General features: G+C 41.8%; 1 protein-coding gene across 16 annotated transcripts in view; it reads left to right on the forward strand.

The window, feature by feature from the left end:
- The window catches only part of CELF2 (CUGBP Elav-like family member 2), a 565,285-nt gene that overhangs the window by 411,997 nt on the left and 136,334 nt on the right, over positions 1-16,954 (forward strand). The window lies entirely within an intron of this gene.

Here is a 16,954-nt window from a genome sequence, read left to right on the forward strand (position 1 = left end):
GTTTGATACATTTTTGGTGAAATAATGAGTTTAGTCAAGAGCAAATAAACTAAGCATAAAGTAAAGACGTGTTAAGGACAAAGGAAAGAGGAGTGGTAGGAAAAAGACCAAGTACAAAGGGAGGTAGAGGAATAGGGTATACAATGAAGGAGAAGGAAATTTGGTCAAAGCTGTAGAAAGTGATTTGAATGTTCAGAAAACACAGCTTTGGTTGCCTGTTCCAGATGGACAAATGATGTCTTTTCCCTTGAATTCCACTTAGGGGTCCCATCCATGCTTTCCATGTACATGTAAGCAGCACTTGGGACTCTCTTTGGGATGCTTGGCAGCTTCAACCATATGTCAGGGTCCTCTTTCTGGTGGGCAGCTCAGTCAATATTGAGAGTAAAAACCTGTTCTTCACTGAAAGCTAACGGCATTGTTCCTTTAATCCAAAATTGGAGATTTTGGTCTGAGTTCAGGAACTCAGGCAATCAACAGGATTTAAGTTTCTATCAGGAGGCTTTTCCTTAGACCGCTACTGCTGGAAACCCCATCCTTCATTTGCTCATTGATAGTTCAATGGTAATTTTATTTACGGTTCGTTTTGTTTGGATCGTAGTGACTAATCTTTTTGTGGTGTCAGTGGTACAATTCAGCTCTGATGTTGTGGGTTCACCATCCTGCTGGCTGGATAATCCCACTGAGGGTATAATTTCTGTCATCTGGACAAGAGTTAGGAGGAAGCATGTTCTGGATGTGCTGTGGAAAAAGAAAAGGTGGTAAGAGGTAGAAATGCAGGTTGTGACCAAATCCTCACCTTATCCATTCTGTAGCTGTAACTTAAATGTCCATCTATATAATGGAAACATTTATCGTAGTGTGTTCATCTACTCGAGGATCAGAGGTATTGCTTATCAAAATCAATGCCAGCATTATGCAGTACTGGGCAGTGTAATAAATAACACAGAAAACTTCAGGGAAATCCAAGTAGCTGCAATGTCATGTCCTCATCTTTAAATTTTAAATGAGACGCTTGGAATGACTTCTTTTACAAATGCCCAGGCCAAGGATTTTCTTAGAAAGTATTGTGGAACAATCTTCTGTTTCACAGAAGTTTGCACGGAGCCGGAATACTAGTTGGCTACTCTGCGGGAAGTAGGGCAGATGGATGAAATCTTCATTTACGTTCTGTTGAGCCTCAGCAATTGAACCTTAAGGCTTTTTAATTACATTCGTTACCTGGCTAGTGAGAGGGGCTGTATTAAGCCCCAAATACCTTAACATCTGGGGCTCATTTGCTCCAAAATGAACACCATCTCCCTTAATTCCCTATTTGTCTCTCCCTGCTCTTACAATATTTGCCTTGTACTGATTCCCCTTGCTAATTGCAACCCATCCAGCACTGTATGTGAAAAAAAGGCCATTTTACTTGCATGATTTAATGCTTTTAAGTCATCGTGGCTTTGCTGACTCATTGGTCAACCTTGAAAAATCAGAACAGTGCAAACACTGCAATGCCATCAGAGGGCTAGCAGGTTGCGCAGGGGACTTTGTTACTGATTAGTGTCATTTTTTTTCCGAGTTGAAAGAGCTATTGTGTTTAAGGCCATGAGATTTAGAATTAGGAGTAATTAAAAACCAAGGCTGCTGCCTTTATATTTTTTTAAATATGAAGGGCCCCAGGAGTCTCTGTAGTCATTAGAAAATCCTATTCTCGTGCTAAGCTTGTCCTTATAAGCAGTTGTTGGCTTTCCTGAATGTAAAGCAGGATCTTGTTCAGAGTGGATGCTGAGAGGGGGGAAAATATCAGAAAGGCAGGGGAGAAGAAAAGTGTGTCTGTGTTTGGGGTGGGGAGATATTTAGTGGTTGCGTGGGGGCTTTGTAATGTGTCCTTAGCAACTGGCTTTCGACTCTAATGGGAAAAAGAGATGGTGGGAAAGCATTCAAGGAAAGTGGGTCACATTTGATCCATGACCTAAAAGGAAAAGTGGGGGGAGGGAATAATCAGCTCAGATCATTAATGAGGTGAAAACGTATCCCTATAAGGCTCATTCATCAAACTGGGCAAAACTGCTCTTCTGTGCTAGAAAACGCAGCTCCTGCTCTCTAAAACATTACAATTGCTCCACGGATTTTGTTTTTTAAAGGGGAAAAAAAAAAATAAAAGTTGTTTGTTTTAAACACGCTCAAGCAACACAATGATTAGACATGACAGTTTGGCTGTGGGGCCTTCCTTTCAGTTCAGGAAAATATAGAACATTAGCTGAGCTGTCCTTTCCTGGTAGAAATGAGGTCATTTGTAAAGCTTTGTATACATTTCTGCAGCACTCGTAGAACTGAGCTAGTAAAGCGGATCTCCTGAAGTCGAAATCTTACTTGCACCAATATTCCCGTCTTTAAGAAACACAGACCCACTGACCGTGTAAGATTAGGAATCACAAGCTGTGATTTAGACTTAATGACTCCTCGAGGATGCATAGTTTTGATGTAGCTGTCAGTGGCACGTCCACTGCTGTCGTAAGTGCGCTGCCTTTGCTGACTCTGAGCTTCTTACAGCTCCATGTGGATAAGGGAAAGCTTGTAATCGCTTTCCTTTTCCATGTGGGCTGCGTATCTGTTCTGAAATATGCAAAAGTACACTGTCAAGGTTGATTCTTGAGTTTATTAAATATAGAAATGTATTGTATACATTATATTTGTTAATCCCTGTTGTTCGTAAAAATCCCTCAGGCAATTAGAATTTATTAAATAATTTATTTTATGTAAAAGCTAATAGCAATTTTCATACCCAAACTATTTTTCTTACACCAATCAAATGTTGTATAGCTGCTAATATTTCAAGGTAGTTTTAATTAGCCTCTCAGCCTAATGCAACTCTGCTCCAGAATGCATCTTCAAAATAAATAGAATCTTAGAATATCTGAGTTGGAAGGGACCCACAAGGATCATCGAGTCCAACTCCTGGGTCCCCAAAGGACCACCTAAATAAATAAATAAATAAAAATCAGGCCATGTATCTGAGAGCATTTTCCAAACACTTCTTGAACTCTGGCAGGCTCAGTGCTGTGACCACTTCCCTGGGGAAGTGGAATAGCAAAGGTTAACAACAGAAGATGTACTGGATAAGTGACCGACAAACGTGGAGTGATGCCAGATGTGAATTGGCACATCAGATTTGTGTTCCACCTATCTTGAAACTTCATGGTATATATGCCCATTGTGACAGAAAACTCTTGATGGTAACCCCCAGATTGTCTGACAATTTTTATTAAAGCATAAACTACTTCAGTCAACTGTATTGGCATTCAATCCAATCACGGAGAGATGGAACCACAGGAAAGTAAAGAAGCATTCAAGATGTTGGGCTGCTTAATGAAGATACTGGGTAGAAAACAATAAATTAAATATTCCTGACTTTGTAGGATACGTGAATTTAGACGTGCCATGTCTCCTTCTCCTCTTTTTTCTCTTAACCACCTATTAAAGTCCTCTGGGAGTGCATCATGTTTCCTAGCATATGAAAATAGTGGGAAAACATCTGGGCTTACTAATAAAATTAGGTCTGCTACTTAAAAAGCAGCCAGCATTGTTTGGGGCCTCAGAGATGCTCATGCAACGCAAATAATAATAGTAGGCTTTGAAAAGTACTTCACTTCTGCTGGGTTGCATAATTTTCAAATACTGCTTTTAAAAGACAAATTAGAATTGCATGAAGTTAAAAAAAAAAAAAAAAAAAAAAAAAAAAAAAAAAGCGTTACCGTGAAAGGTTTCGGGTTTGAGGTTTTTTGTCTTTAATAGCCTAACAGTTCAACATTCGTGTAGTGCTTTCCTCTGAATGTTTCAAGGTACTTCCCTGGGCTGGGAATATAATGCTCCCCTTCTAAGGTGAGGGAAATATGCACAGCAAAGGGAAAAGGCTTAGGAGAGCGTGACTGAGAAACCAGTTTCTTTGTTGTGTTGTTCTCTGCTTTATGCCAACACTTCCCAGTTCAGTTCTTCTTTAGGCTTTTGTCTCCTCTTAAGGATGGTTACTGCATGACAGTGGATGTGCCTGATATTAAGCAGTCAGTAATACCCTTCTTGATGAATTTGAAGTGGCTCAACTAAATTCCACATTTGGTGTCCACAGCTGACAGCCCGCAGGGGCACAAGGCACATACATCCCTGCCCGTGTTACACCAAAGAAAGAAAACCCAATCTTCAATTTTTTTTCTCTATTTTTCTCACTTAGAAACCCAGCAGGTTCAGACTTCAGATCATTACAGCAAATGGCCCTATATTAAAATGCCGTCTCTGCCCCTTGGATTCCCTAGTGTTTCCCCTATCGAGTAAATCACACCTGCGAGCTTTGGGTCTGTGTTCTCCCATTGGCAGTGTCCAGGTGCCTCCGCCTGCCCTGCGGCAGGTTTCTTCCTTTTCAACATCTGCCGAGTGAAGGTGACAATGTTCATACAGAGAGGGGTTGTATGGGAAAACAGTTGGAAAAGGGCTAGAGATCTTGGGGAACCACATGGTGTTACTAATCCTCTGGCTGTCCAAAGACTTGTCATCGCAAGTAAGAGTTTTCCACTTTCAGGGGGAGGGAAAAAGAAAAAAAGAAGGAAAGAAGTTAACCCTGTAGTGTGATGAGAGAGATTTCTATAAATCACACCGCATTTCCCACTGGTGCTAACAGCCAGCCAGACCTGAGATGGCCAAGTTTCTGCAGGTCGAGTATGTTACAGGGAGCTTAAAAATACATCCACAAGTCTTTAGCTACCTTTGCTGGTGCACGAGCCTTTTGAGGTTAAGAAGATATATAAGTCACAGGATGGCCAATGGGATGGGGACGTTACTCCCATTTTTCCCCTCTCCTCCTTTCCCATTTCTTCTGGAAGGACGCCAGCCAGCCCCTAAAACCTGGATTCAGTTTTCATTTGTGAGTAAAACCTCCATGGGAAGAAATAACCTACTAGAACAAGCTTCTGTCCAAAACATCCAATTAAGAAGTTATCTCATCCTTTTAAATTTCTCCTGCGGCAAGTATTTGCTATGACCTTAAAAAACACAGTTTTCGACAACGTTTCACGATGTGTTTGCCTGTCGGTTTGGCAAGAGGCTTCAGAACAGCAGCCCTCAGATGGTTTTCCACTGCTCAGCTTGTTCAGAGAAGATGAAGGCCTGTCTTTGAAGTCAGCAGTGTCCCCATAAATGACTCCCACATGATTTCGGAAGTGTGTGTGTTAGGGTGTGGTGATGTTGGGATTTTTCATGGTATGTTTATTAGGAAAATTTAAAGCAGTTTTTCTGAGGTTTTTCATTTCTTTGAATGATGCTTTTAAAAGGGGAGTTGCTCCTTTCCTAATTATATGTCATTGTTTATTTTCTTGTAAGTCTTAAAAGAATATTGTAGTCATGTAATGCAGGGGAGCAAAATAAATTATTTGTAATATTAGGGTAAATCTAAGAAACTAAATAGTATTTTGTACTTTAACTAAGATTTACCTTAGTGTTCACACTCTCTGTTGACTAATTGTGCACCAGTTCATTTACATAACCGCTCTCTCTGTAGATGTTAAAGTATAAATGTTGACAGCCCGAAATACAAGGAAAAAGAAGCCTGTTTTGAAGAGCATAGCATACATATTGCAGTGGGATGTAGAAGTTCCAACAAGGGCGAAATGGAGACAGAGTGGCCCGTTTTGCCCTGTGTACAAGGCAATGCTTTCCACCCAGCAGACACGGTGTGTTTTTTCCATTAAAAGTTGCTTAGTATTCTGGGTTTGGAGCCAGTTTCTCTTCTGTAATCCACATATCACCGTTGCATGTACATCTGGTGCAACCTGGTTTTTACCACCATTCGACGGTAGCAGTAGTGTGTAAGATTTTCCCAGCTGCAGTTGAAGTCAAGCTCCAGGTTATTTCATTATTCTGTCTTCCAAGAAGTTGGCATGAGTACTCATGGTGTAACATGAGTACTCATGGTGTAACATGAGTACACCAGAATCAACAACCACTCGTAGGAGAGGGTTTTGTTTTGTTTTGTTTTGTTTTTTCCCAAAAAGCACTAAGAGTTATAAGTATGTTGGAAATCATTGGGGAAAGTCACTTTCCAACTATTGACATTTCAGTAGCCATCTAATGAGGTACTTGGGTTTTTCTAGTATGTAGTATAGAGGAGTGATTATAAAGGATTCAGAAACGGGGAAGTTTAGGGTTTTTTAAACTTCCCTGCAATATGACTTGAAAGAAAGATGTATCCCTGTTGACTTTGTGGTTGTCCAGCAATCTGATCAGAGCTGAGCTCTGCTCTACAGAAAGGCTGGGTACTTTTCCAACTCCCTCTTCTGCATCCCATACCTAACCAAAGATTTCCATACACTACTCTGAAGGACAGGGAAGCATTTCCCAGACAGCATTCATGGTCTCCTTTACTAAACAGGCAGAATTTAGAAGAGGTGGGAGGAACAGAGGAGTTCTGCGGAGGGGAAAGGAAAAAGAGCAAGGCCATCTGCCCCTGACCCCACACCCCTGCTATATTTTCCATGTAAGTGGCAAAGTCATCCTGCCCCCTGCCATGCATGTAGATGTTCAGATGAGCTATATTTTCATAAGATTATTCATCCCAGTAATATTTGAAAACTTTCCCACAATACACAAAATTTTGCCTGCCCACATACTTTATTCTCAAGCCTTGGAAGGCATAAAGATTTTCCTCTTTGTTTACTTGTAGGTTTAAAATTTCACCCTTCATTGCCACTAAACCAAGCTTGATTCTGATTTTCAATGTCATCATTTTGTCTGTAACCTCTCTAACACTCAGCTAATACCAGGACCCAGTTTTCCAAGACACTTCACTCTTACAACAGAATTGGCTCCACCTGGAAGAGTTAGAAAGGCCAGACAGTGGGATGAGAAGAGATGGGAACAACCTCTAGCACCTCTTGGCTCTCCAGCCAGCAGAAATACCACTTAGTGGATAGGCAGTGAATATGTTGTCAGATCTCATCCATCTGCAAAAATTCTCCTATAGACGTCCAAGGCAGGATTGCTGTACTTCTGCCCTGGTGAATTGCTAGAATTAAACCTTAACTACTGCAGTAGTCAGGCTCCTTCCCCGGCCAGTTGTGGAAGTTCCCAACCTGCCTGAATCAAACCCTTGATTCACTGAAGCAAAGCTCAATTCCCTGTTTCCCTCCATGCTGTGGGAAACAACTTTATCACCTCTTTAACCTCCAGCTCAGCGAAACCTTTCCATGTGTAGAAAGCAAAAAGTTGCATACAGTCCTTCAAGGACAATTGACAGCTTCTCCATTTGACTTCTCTGGGCTCGGTTGGTGCAGAGGCAGGAGGCGAGCCCACCAAGTCACCCCAGCAGCATCTCATTAAGCCCAGCACGTAGCCAGATGCGGGGCACTGACCACCCTACCCTGAGCACACCCAGCACCCGGGAGCTGTGTTTGTGTAGACGCTGGTTGTGTTTCCACTGAGGTCTGCATCTTTCTAACAGCTCGCTGCAGCTGTATTTGGGCATTGGAAAATTGCGTCCTCCAAAGTGCCTTGTGAAGCAGATCCTTCCAGCCTCGCGTTGGAGGGAAGCAAGTGTCACACCATGCAGAAGTGCCTCTGCGCATGTCAGCCGAGTGCTTTTTTCAGCATGATGGCAGAGTGCAGAAATTTCAAAAGGAATCAGGCAATTAAATTTCGAACCGACGTCTCTTCTGTTAGGAATTCATCATTTCACATAGATGCAATGTTTCATTGTGTGTTGCGTGTCTTATATATACACAGTTTCATTTTAATTTTTTAATATTGTCTTTCCCAGTTGTTGGGATTTTTTTTTTCTTCCTTTTCTGGCCAGGTTATACATATGCTAATAGAAATATGCCTATTATTTGAAGCATAGTTCTGCTTGTCAATGAAGCTTCATTAACACCGTTATCACTGCCTGACATTTATCTTATAATTTTCCAGAGTTGACTGTTACATCTCCATGGAAACCCAAATTGCAATTGAAACAAGTGAGATAATAAAGGCATCCATAGAGGATTGACAGTATGCAAGCCCACAGTGTTTGCAGGCTACATTTGTTTATAGTTCCTTAGATAAATCTATTGCAGTGGAGATTTTTATTACCTGTCTCGTGTCTTTCTATGCTGCTTATTGCAAGGTTTAGAGCAACATTTTTTTATTTTGCTTTTTAATTAGAGCAATAAATTTTATTGGGCTCATCAAGGAAGGTTAGAGCATTGAAGATATAAATTCTGGTGTGGTTTTGGGGTCGAAATATGGAGGTTTTTATAGATGATTTTGGCACTATGTAGACTGATGGATTCTGAGATTGATTTGGGAGTTTGTTTGAAGCAGCAAAAACTTACAGTTGCCGAGTCTTGATTTGCTGACTCTTTCAGTATGCAGGAAAGATTTTTTTTTCTATACCTAAGGACTTGAGCTCTCTAAGTTCATGACTCTAAATCAATTTAGATGGTGCCTCAAAGCATAGAGTCATGAAACTGGAGTGGGTCCAGAGTGAATTAATCTGAAATTAATTTGATTTTGAAAGGCTCCATCTGGCTGTGTTTGGAAAAGGCATTTAGACAGATATATAAACAAATGATCATCTGTATTCTATATGCCAGATGTGGTGTCAAAAAAAAATTGAAGAAGTGGTTTAAAAAAATCAGCTGAGGGGGATTTTGCTATAACGATGCTCAACTTGTTAAAATTACAATTGCATCATACTTTGGACAATAATCTTTTCATATATTCTGATTTGTAGAAGGGGGGACTAAGAGCAAGCCTGATAGGATATTTTGTTTTAAGTAAGAAAATTGAATGTCACAGCTTGCTTTAATTGTCTATTTCAGATCTCCTGTATATAAGCCCAGCTAACTGAAATTGGCAGGACCCTTAACAAGAGCAGTGCTGTGATCTTCCGTTCCCTTTCTAAGGGAGATATTTAGGTAAAGCAGCCTTGTCAGCCACGAGCTGTTGGCCTCCCTCTCTTTTGACTTACGCTTTTGGGCCCTATGGAACCAGCTCTCTGTGCTCTGTGAAGCTCAGCAGCGAGCGGGTACAAGTGCATACACACGTGGGTGCCAGGCTGAAAATATGTCATGCTGTAAAGTACTTCCTGCAATAATCATTTGGTTTTAGTGCACTGAAACCGCTGCTGTGTTTCCAAACAAATCCTTGGAGGATTCCTGCCCATCTTCTCCATCCATCCCCAGCTCCAGGACACAGTTTGCCATGAAGTAGGCAAGTCCTTGCAAAAACTCAGAACTTGCAGGTAACTGCCAGCCTGCACATAAAGCCTGCTGAAATTGTCACATCATTAATTACTACATAAAAATATATATTTTTTAAGCCTTCGTTATTGCTTTTGATGTTTCTGGGGGCAAAAGAAGGAGGAAGTTGAGTAGCAACTTAGTACATTTTGATTAGTAGGTGTGGAGAGAGAGACTGATGTTGTTGACAAGAAAACAGATGGTTCTACGTGTCCTGAATTTTAAAAGCCTGGTACTATTCTAATGTGGTTGTTGGCTTGTCACAAATATATAAGCATTTGGTTGTAATCAATTTTTTTTTTTTAAGTAGTACCAATAAATGTTTCTTGCCATACAGAAAGTATTCTTGACTGCAAATATGTGTAAAGCAAAGCATTGATAATTCACAGCATTAATATTAAGCAGTCAGCCACTTGAAACTACTTCATAGGAAAAATTGTGTCAATCAGTGCCCCAAAACTGTAATGTCATTGTGCAAGTGCATCAGTGCTCTCTGTGGCCCTGTCTGACTTACAGTAATGTGGAGAGGGCCCCTTTGCAATTTGAGTCCGATTTAAACGTAGCACAGATTTTGCACAAAAGGACAACCTCTGCTCCAAGGAGATTACAGTGAGAAACATCAGTGTACAGTAAAAGTGGAACATAAAGTCACAGTCACTGCTCATGAGCATCATAGGTGTGACGAACTGCTAAGGTTCTCTTCTTGCCATAACAGAGATTAATGTAGAGATGGAAAAATGATAAACAAGAAGCCTTTGTTAATGCTAACCTGTCCTGGCCAAAACCCGATGTGCAGACATCTACCTGTTAGTTGGCCAACAGAAAACAGATATTCAACCATCATACCTTTGGTATTTATTGGTAATGTCCAAACTCATGTTACCTTTTTTCCTGCTGCACAGAGTTAAAAATGCACCAACCTTACACCTGATGGAGACAGACCCAAGTTTGTTTACAGGTTTAATGTACAGAGCAAATTATGCTCAGGAAGCAAAACTGACTTCTTGGGTGGTTGCCTAAGCTGAGCTGTCGAGCAGAATGGTGATGCCTGGAGGACATCGAACAGCCTCGAATTAATTAGCTCCCAAAGCCTGCAGGAAAGCCTGGAAGTTAAAGGCTGGGCCTAATACACGGCCACTCAGTGCAGATCTCCAAGCACTTTTAGCCATTCTTATGATGTGTCCTTAGAAATCAGCAATCCTCATCCCTCCACCTGAACAAGACAGGGGTCAAACCCCAGAAAGTAAGGGTTGGGATGGGTTTAGCTTTCTTCAGCTGTTAAAGGGCAGCTGTCCTCTACTGCGCATTGAGCTTCTACTAGTTTAAGTTTAGTAAAATTGACAGGCTAGCATAGGCAAATACTTAAATATGCTGAAAGCAGACCATTAAAAGTTTTATCAGCATAAACAGAAAGATACTACCCAGTCCTGACCTGTACAGATGGCGCGTTTAATTGTTTGCTGCCACTATTGGATGAACTAGTAATGATATTTTAATTGGTTTCCAAAATAGAGGACTTGAAAAAACAGCTCTTCCTCTCTGTGTTTATCTTCCCTTCTGCACTCATTCTTTCCCTTGTTCCTCCATATATACATGTGTGTAATCTAAATATAAAATATATAGTTTAATTTGTGCAAGTTTTGTCCATGTAGAGCACGTGCATATCACTAAGCACTACTGCCTGTTCCAAAAAATAATATGCTGCTAAAACAGAGGTCCATATGCTAGCGGTAAGAGTTGAGACAGCTTGAAGCCACTACACTGAATATAATATATATATATTTTAAAGATATTTGTGATTATGAGTTTGTTGTTGTTGTTGTTTTCTGAAGGTGTGATATAGCAGATGTGCAAAGCTTTTGCAGAGTTACTGCTTCTTGACTCTACAGTTCTAGGAAGCATTACCGTTGGTTTTAAACACATATGCAAAGGATGTTCACAGTTCGGTTTGCAACCCCAGGCTCAAATCAAAGTGTTTTGGAATGGAGGTGGTGCAGCAACCAAGAGGCCGAGCACCGGAGCAGCCACTGGCCTCTAGAGGTAAATAGTTAGCAGTGAGCCTGGGGGAGGTTGTAGCCAGGTCAGGACAGACACGACCTCGTTAGCTTTGGTGAGCACAACTCAGGGCTAATTTTAGGAAGTCAACAAGCCTTGGCACAAAGGAGTGTCTGTGCTCTAATCGGCACCACAAGTGCACGAGGTAATTGCATTTTAACATAGCTATTATTATGATTTCCATACGTATCCTTGATTCCTTCCTGTAATACTAATGAGGAATCTCTGAAGAATAATGTGTTGTGTCTCAGGGGTATTCAGCTCTCTCCTGATGCTGTATGTGTGTGGTTCAGTACTTTTCCCGTGTCACTTTTAGCATCGTGCATTCTGACCCAGCTGTTTGAAAGATGCCTTCCCTCCTCTTCTCCTTCTCCCAGCCAGAATGTGTTCCCCATCAAGAAAAATTTCAATACAGGAAAAGGATTTCTTCCCTAGATTTTCACATCAGTCCTCCTCGGTGACAGGATGCTACTTCCTCACCCTACAGAAAAATTGCATATAAGGCATGAAAGGGATCACGTGTACTAAATTTGGAACTGATCAGGACACAAGCAGTCCCTTCTAGGACCAACGTTTTACCATGGTTTGTATGAGGCAAAATACAGGGAGAGTTAGCAAACCTGAGCTACAGCTAAACACCGACTCCACCAGAAAAAAAAAAAAAATAATAATAATAAAAAAAAAAAGACTGAAATTTAGATCACTTGTCAGGGCAGCAAAAAAGACTCCATTGTCTTAAGCAACATTATGCTTTTACAGATAATTTCTGCAGACATGGAGGCAATGGGAGAAAAAACATCTCTGCATTTACCATTCAGTGCTTACATGAGCACTTGAGTATTATTAGCTATTGACAAGAATAAAATCTCCGCATTGGATGCCAGGTATTAAAAGCCATGAGAATTGTTCGTGTGGTTCATGTGGTGCGTGCGTGCAAGTGCTGTTGCTCTCTGCTGGATGGATGAAGAATTACTCAGTTCTTTGTTCAGACTTTATGGGTCTGTAAGACGGAGTAAGAGAGAATGTTGTCCAAGCTCAGAGTTTCGGTAACCCCCCTGAAATTGCAGTTGGCCTTCCAGGGTAGCAGAAAGCCAGCTGAGCAAGTCGTGCAGCCTCCAGAAGTTGTCACCCTGCCTCTGGGCACAGGGAAACCTGGAGAAAACTACTTTGTAGGCATTGCTGCATGTGCAGGACTCGTCCCGCTGTGAGCTGCGGCATTAATCGGGCACGATGTCAGAATCATTCAGCAGCTGCCGGTGTGGATATGTGTAACTTAATAATTATTATTGTTATTCTTACTAGTGGTTTATAGTTGTGCCAAAACCTGTACAAGACACAGGAGCAGCTAACGATTTATGAAACTTCATCTTTCCTCTGAGCTGCTGTTGAGCTACTGCCCTGTGAAAACACTGATGGGCCAGAAAGCTTCTGGATATTACTTTTTTTCTCCAAAATACAGAGACCTGGTCATTTACAGCTTAAAAATATAGATCAGCTTCTTTTTGTTTTGTCTCGTTTTGTTTTGTCAGAGGTTCTGGCCCTCATTTTGCTGGCTGAAATCCAATTTAGGTAATTACATTCTGTGTCTCTAAATCCCAACCCCCTGCAGTTTCCAATGGGGTATGGTATTGTTCTACCCTTCCTGGCTGAAATTGTTGTGCGATAATGCTCCATGTCATTAAACAGCTGCCGTCTGTCACCTTACGATGAAGCCATTCCTCTCTAAACAATGAGTCTATAAAGCCCTTTTGGGTCGTTCCAGATAAAATTTGCTCGTAAGCCAGCAGTTACAGTTTTCAAGCATGGTGAGGTGATGGTCGTCTCTTCTGCCAGTGGTTGGAGTCCGTCGGAGTCGGGGTGTCCCTTTGGTCAGCTTGTGTGGTACCCTGGCGGTGAATGCCCAGCTCGGATGGAAATACCTGTTGATGTAAAACCTTGATGCTTCCGTGCTAGGTTGGATTTAGTCGGCTTTACACTTGTAGCCTGTTCCTTAGCATGCTCATATTGTCGTTTTGCTGCCCAGGAATTAAGTGTTCTTCCAGGGATGTGCAGCTTGGTCACGTACTATCAGACGTGAAAAAGGCAAATCTCCAACGAAACAGCAAAGCCACTAAAGTAGGGTGAGGGCTGTGAGAGGAATTGACCAAAACAGAAGAACGGGAAGTGTTCTGGCCAGGATTACAAAGGGATTGGAAACACGGGTGTCGTGCAAACCCATTCGGTCCCCAAAAAAATGTGTTTTCAGGACCTGGTTTGACACCTAGTTTGTGAACGGGAGTGAGCGGGGATTAATGCCGAAGATCTTACCAGTAATGAATTCAAGAGGGTCCCTTTTGATCCAGACTTTGTTTCTGAAGCCTGTGTCTCTCTCTCCGTAGCAGTCAGGTCACTTTAGCAGCCTGGCTGTAATTACAGACATGAATGGGAGAGGCAGAGAAGGCATCCAGTGGGTTTTGCCGGTGCCCCTGTTTAAGCAGCAGCGATATTAAAACAATCTCTGGCTCCTCAAGGAGTGGCCCTGTCAACTTGCTGAAATGATGGAATGGTAGTTAGGTTATTAGAAGGAAAATTGGCACAAATTGAGAGAGAGGATGCTCTGGCAGTGACCACAAGCAGCCAGCGACTCAGTGGCTTAATCTCTGCCCTCAGGCTGCTCTCTCCAATACAGATGACACCTTGTCAGCAAAGATGATGTGCTGGGTCACCCTGGAGTCCAATGGGCTAAATTGGCCACAGAGGGAAGGGTTGCTGCGGTGTAGAGACAGCAAGCCACATAATCTAATTCTTCTTTTTTTTTTTTTTTTTTTTTTTTTTTTTTTTTATGTATGTCATCATTTGGGTACTGACAGTAATTGTCAAGGGATTCTCTTCTCATTAGTGTCCCCTAGCCGCAGCTAGCTCTGCGCTCGTGCTTTCAAGAAGTAGTCCTGAGCTGTTGCAAGGATTGCTTTGGCTCCTCTCAGAAAGTTTCATCCATTGTTCCTCTTCTGTGTTGTTATTTCCTGGGTAAAGCGAGAGGGGAAGATGAGGAAGGAAGGAATCGCTTCCTCCGAGATCGTTGCGGTGGCAGGAGGAAGTAACAAACCCCCCACGGTTGCTGCCAACTAACAGGTCGTAGTGCTGAGCAGCTCCTGCCAGCGGGTGAAGATGAAGGCTGAGGGAGGAGAAGGGAACTCATCTCTAGCAGAGATTGGTTGGGAGGGGATCAAAAATAATTGGTTGGATGGATTTGGCACTCAACTGAAGAAGCTCAGTGATAGCTGAAGCATCAGGCAGGTGTGCTTTATGCTTTCTGTTCTTCAGTGGATCACTCGAGTGCACCGTAGATCTGTAAAATATATAAAATATGTTTTTTCATTGTTATCTCCCTATTGTTTTATCCACTTAACTTGGTTTGTCAAAGTGGGCTGTAGTCCTTTAGCTACTGCTGGCACTGGGTGAGGATGCTCCTGCAAGTGCCTTTGGTGTGTGACAGTGCTGATGCTCTCCTGAAAACCCCAACAAAGGGGGGAGCCATTCCTCTGAGATGCTTGGTAGCCTTCATTTGCACTGAAGTCAAAGGAAAAGTAACTTAGCGAGGAGCCAGCTGTGCCCTCTCCACAGGTTCAACTTGATTATCCCCCTCCCCAACACATTGGCAGCTCAGTAAAACCCCAGCCCTGCAGTAGGAAAGAATTACATAGAAAAGTCTTAAGTTATGCTTGCTTTTTCCTAAATCTGCAGGAGTTAGCGGATTGGCAGAGCTGTCAGCGGATGGTGGAATTAAAGCTGGAGAAGTTTTAATGACTTGCCCAAGTTAAATCAGGCAGTGAGTGACACAGCCTGTCCCCCGGAGCGTTGTGTCACAGCATACAGTAACCTACACCTGCAGTCAGGGTGTTTAACCATCTTTACCCAATAAAACATTTCAGGAATATGATCAATGTAATTCCACTTCAGCCCCACCGAAGTAAAGAAAGTGCGTAAGCATTGTGTTGAATTAGAAGAGATCTAACCCATGCCTGAACCTCAAGCTCAAAGCAGGAACTTGATGGTAATGGGGCAATTAACCTAAGTAAACAGTTAGAAGTGTTAGGTTTTGTGGTTTCCTCCAAATTGTCTTGTTAGTGATGGAAATTGTAGTGCTCTCGGTGGTAAAGGTGCTGTGGGTAAAGGAATAAGCAAAGGAATAAACTTGTTCTTTATTAAATATGACCTCTGCTGTAATTTAGGGCTAACATAGTAATTATGTGTGGATTTCTTAAGGAAGAGATCCAACAGAGAGACTAGATGAAGGGCATAATTTGAAAAGGAACTCAATTCAATTTTTAATGTAAACAAAGCAGAGAATAAATGAAGCGAAAAGTGAAGCTGATTTCTGAAGGAAAATACTTGCCTGAGTACAGGACAAAGCCAGTGGGTGCACAGCTCAGCCTTGTCTTTGCAGGTCCAAAAGAGTGTGTGAGCATTTTACTTGGCTATTTTAAGCTATGGGGCTGCAATTTACTTTTTCTTCCTGCTCGGAAGGTTGTTTAATGCACTGGCTTTTACATAAACAAATAGGAAATCAAATGGCAGAGTGGTTTTTCCAGAGGTTTAAATGCCACATAGGCGCCTAGTACCCCCGAAAGCCTTGAACGTTGCTCCCATTGGGCATGACTCAAGTGAGTCAAGGTTTTTTTGTCTCTTGGAGTTTGGGGTCTGGGTTATTTGGGGATTTTTTTGTCTGTTAAGTATTAGGTATGTGTGGAAAATAGAGCTTCTGATGCCTGGAGAAATCACGATGGCTGCATCGGTGTGCCTGGGACCTGTAGAGCATCTTCAAGCAAAGAGCATGTGTAAAACAAGAGAGGGCATTTGTGTATGAAACACAATAGAAAAGTCTGGGGCAAATCCTTCAGTCTCTTGTTCAGGCAAGGCTCCCACTAGGATCAATAAGAATTTTGTCTAATAAATGAGTGTGAGAAATCCCATTGTCTGTTGATCAGTGTTAAAGACACTTCACAAGTGGCAATCCAGCTTCTTGTTGTTGGTTTAAAATCTGCCTTTAATATAATTTTCTCCTTCCTGCACTGAGTAGGACAAGTGCAAAAGTTAATATGGGCATTTAATATGTGCAGGTGCATTGTTCTTTCAAGGAGATGAGCAGGGAAGACTAACTAATTTGCCTTTGCACATGCTACAGTTGTGATGACACAAAGATGCTTTTTTCTTGCCGTGCTTGTATTTCCTTTTTTTCACACATATAATATGATTTGGGTCTGGTCATACAGGTTTGGGGTTCTTCAAGCCCTCCCATGGGCACTCGTGCTGACCAGTTGTCAAACGGAGAACTTGTAATTAAAGCCAAGTTTTTTTCATAGTGGCAGGTGGCTCCGAGATGCCTGAAGTTTGGGATGATCAGCGTTCAGCATTGCTGCACGCACGCCTCCTTCCCCCTTTCCCCGGTGGGAAGATGGGAGGAGCACTCTGAAAGTCACATCTCATTAGCGTTCTTTCTTGAAATTCAAGCATCAAAAAACTATCATCATTACAGAATCTCTAGCCAAAGAATTAATTGAAACGGTTGCCCTTAATTATCAATAGTGTCACAAGGTTTTTTTAATCTATTTTTTAATTCAGTGTTCCTGTTCAGTATTTAAAATGTTTTGTTTTCCTTATGAGTACAACTC

Source organism: Oxyura jamaicensis, chromosome 1, assembly GCF_011077185.1.
Source record: "Oxyura jamaicensis isolate SHBP4307 breed ruddy duck chromosome 1, BPBGC_Ojam_1.0, whole genome shotgun sequence".
In the NCBI taxonomy this organism is placed as follows: domain Eukaryota; kingdom Metazoa; phylum Chordata; class Aves; order Anseriformes; family Anatidae; genus Oxyura; species Oxyura jamaicensis.